Source organism: Crocodylus porosus, unplaced genomic scaffold (genome assembly GCF_001723895.1).
Source record: "Crocodylus porosus isolate Cpor-Errol unplaced genomic scaffold, CroPor_comp1, whole genome shotgun sequence".
NCBI classification, from domain to species: domain Eukaryota; kingdom Metazoa; phylum Chordata; order Crocodylia; family Crocodylidae; genus Crocodylus; species Crocodylus porosus.
The window spans coordinates 63,109,907-63,113,475 of record NW_017728948.1 but is presented as its reverse complement, the minus strand read 5'-3'; the positions used below and the strand labels follow the sequence as shown (position 1 = coordinate 63,113,475).

General features: G+C 47.0%; 1 protein-coding gene across 1 annotated transcript in view; it reads left to right on the top strand.

Moving 5' to 3' along the window:
* Nucleotides 1–3,296: 3,296 nt before the first annotated feature.
* FAM149A (family with sequence similarity 149 member A) overlaps nt 3,297–3,569 on the top strand; it is a 37,797-nt gene continuing 37,524 nt past the window's right edge. The window contains exon 1 of the mRNA XM_019553253.1: nt 3,297–3,367. The gene's annotated coding sequence lies outside the window, so the exon portion shown is untranslated. The remainder of the gene's footprint in view (nt 3,368–3,569) is intronic.

Sequence of the window (3,569 nt, the reverse complement as noted above, 5' to 3'; positions counted from 1 at the left end):
GGATACCAGATTGAAGGCTTTTTTAAAGTCGAGGTCGATCTCTTCCCCCTTGTCCAGGTGATAAGTCACCTGGACAAAAAAGGAAATGAGATTGGTCAAGCAAGACCTACCCACAACAAACCCATGCTGGGTATCCCTCAGGATCACATACCCCACTACAGAGGATGCCTAAAACTTCCTACAGTCCATGCCAATCTGATCTGGAAATTCTTTCCAGACCTCAAATGTGATGATTGGTCTGACCTTGAGTGGGTTGGTAAGACCCTCTAGTTAGAATTCTCCAAGTTTTAGTCCCAAAAGGAGAATTGGCTAACCCCAGACAAAATTCCATCATTGGCTGCAGCCAGTTTCAGGGGATGGCAACCTCCCCCCACTGAACACTGTAGCAACGGGAAGTGAAAAATTCCTTCCTGATGCCATTTGGCAACCAGCAAATCCCAGGAGCATGGGAAATGCCTATAGCGTAGCATAGGCATAGCTACTCCTAGATCAGTTGGGACTAGCCTTTTTGACAGGCATGCACCCTCTGATCTTCTTCCTTTGCCCTGTCTGCTGCTTTGTTTACTGCTCCCAACTCTGCTTCCTGCCTGATCTGCTGCTCTGTCATGTGCTTCCTGTCAATGCCTTCCCTGCTCTACTTACTGCATGCGAAACATGGAGCCCATGCCACTTGGGGCAATCGTGCTGCAGTCTGGCCTCCCCTATATTAGATCTTCTCTAACCAATTCTTATCCAACCTCTTTCTCATAACCTCTCATAAAGTGACTTCTTATAAGTGACCATGAAATCATTACATTCACGGTCTGTCGCAAGGCTGACAAAACAGATACCAAACTCAAAGTCTTAGACTTCAAAATTGCAAATTTTAATAAGCTCAGGTCACTAGTAGATAATGCCTTGAGAGACCAAGGACCACAGGTAAAGGGAGCATGAGAAGAATGGTCGTTCCTTAACGATGCAGTCCTTAAGGCTCATAGAAAATCCGTTCCCTTACGGAGAAAAAGTAGCAGAAGGGTCAAAAATCCCTTTTGGCTAAGCATGGAAGTTGCAGCCCTCCTACAGAAAAAGAAAGAGGTGTACAAACAATGGAAGCTTGGGACAGCCTCTAAGGAAGACTACTTGACAATGGCCCACACTTGTAGAAACCAGATTAGGCAAGCTAAGGCAGAAACCAAATTAAAACTATCTACAAGAATCAAGGACAACAAAAAGTCCTTCTTTAGCTACATAGGGAGTAAAAGGAAAACTAATGGGAGTGTGGGGCCGCTGCTCAGTGCCTCAGGATACCTAGTCGCTACCACTCAGGAAAAAATGGAACTCCTAAATGACTACTTTGCCTCAGTCTTTCACAAGACCAAGGGGAACAACATGCCAGGTAGGGCACAGAACAAGCAGGGTGGGATTGATGCCATTCCCACAATTGCCATAGAACTGGTGTATCGTCAGTTAAATAAATTAGACATATATAAGTCAGCTGGATGAACTCCACCCAAGAGTGCTGCAAAAGTTGACCGAAGTAATAGCAGAGCCCTCTGATCCTTTGGGGTCCCTTCCAGCCCTATGATTGTATGATTCTATAATGAAGGCTCCACGGCTTTCCTAGGCAGTCTATTCCATTGCCACTGTTCTAACAATGAAGAAGTTTCTCTGGATATCCAATCTAAACTGCAATTTTAAACCATTGGTCTACATCCTGCTCTCTGCAGCAGGAGAGAAAAGGTATTTTCCCTCTTCTCTATGGAAGTCTTTCTTTCATTCACCTCCCTCCCACTCCCCCATCCCCCACCCCCACGCTCCAAATGTGGATTTTGGGTTACTTTTTTAACCCAAAAGTTGGGGATTTTTTTTATCAGATAAAACCAGGATCCCTGTTTATAAGTAGTGTTTTAAAATGGGATAGTATGAGAAGGGGCTGGTTCCTGAGAACTGATCTGAGATAGCAATATCCCCACAGCAGGAGTTTGAGAGGTTGCTAATGAACTATTTGACCTAGATTTTCTCTTTTTCTCAAAGAAACTGACTCTACAAAGGGTCAAGGAAAATGGGGGATGAAGGAGGTGGAAAGAGCGTTAAATTGTTTTAATAAGGTCTATAATCCTGGTACAGAAAAACTTTTAAATGACTTGAGAAATAAATGTGCACTGTGCCACACATGCCAATATCATGGTCATGCATAGGGATTTCATAGGGCATAAACTAAACAATAGACTTTTTTTTAGAAAAACCTTTATTTAAAATGAGTGTGTGGGAAGGAGAGAGGCAGAATTTCCTACAAAAATTCTATTAAATTGTGTATTTTAAAAACTCTGCAAACCGGCTAAAACAAGTCAGTAATTATCTTTTGTTCATTTGGGGGTTTTTTTTATTCCCTCGTATATGCGTGGGAAGCATGTACGGGTTTTTGCTGTAGAGCAGTGGTTTTCAGCCTGTGATCCTCAGACCCCTTGTGGGTCTGCAGACTATGTCTGAGGGGTCTGCAAAAGATGACTGTGATCAATTCACAGCATGTGCTTACCCACACTTACAATTCTGAAGGGTGTGCACCTTCATTTGTAATTTTTTTAGGGGTCTGCAAATGAAAAAAGGTTGAAAACCACTGCTGGAGCCTTCTGGTAGCCTGTGGGGCACCCTCCTGTTTCCTGTAAAGGGGTATTGTCAGATCCCTATTCTTGGTAATGAAAGTTCTTTGGGTAAATATGGTATCTTTTATTAGACCAACTAAATAGTTGGAAAAATTGTTCTTTGCAGGCTCTTGGGTGCAAATGCCCTTCTTTTCTATGATTCTTCTGGTAGAGAGAGCTTCTGAAGAAAGGTGTTTGTACCCAAAAGCTTGCAAAGGACTCTTTTTCCAACCATTTGAGTTGGTCTAATGAAAGAGATCAGATTTACCCAGAGAACCTCATCTGCCTCTGTCCTTGGATCAACATGGCTACAACCAGCAACCCTATTCTTGGTAGGGGCCTCATGCCCCTGGGCATGGCTTTACATTATGGGGGGAAGGGGTTGCCTATTTTTCTGCCAGCCTCCATTCCTCCAAAAATTCCTTCCCGGGCATATGCATGGAAAGTCTGGGTGGCCCTCATGCATACACTATGTTTCAGGAGGATCCATGGTTGCCACATTTTTCTGCCAGCTGGTGGGCGGCAGTCTAGGCACAGGTAGGGGGCAGAAGTATCCCCTTTCTTTGTGCAGCCCTCTCATTTCAGGGAGGTCCAGGGGTCCCCGAGGGAAGGGAGGGGACTCAGGTGAGAGCAGCCGCTTTGTCCTGGAAATCCTGTGAGGAAGGAAAGGGACCCTCCTCCCTCCGGGTCACTAGGAGCAGGGCCGGGCGCTGCGTCCGCGGAGCGGCGGCGGGAGGCTGGCACAGGTGCTTCTCCCGGCGGGGAGCGGGGACCCTAGCAGCGGCGGGGCTGGGGAGGCGGGCGGCAGGAGGGTGGGTCGTGACGGGGAGGAGGGAGGCGCTTGCTGAGGCTGGGGAGGCTGCAGCTCCGGAGAAGGGCTCGGGCGCTGCGGCACGCGACCCCGGGGCCCGGCAGGCAGCGCCGGCGGCAGGAGGGGGCTCCCATGTG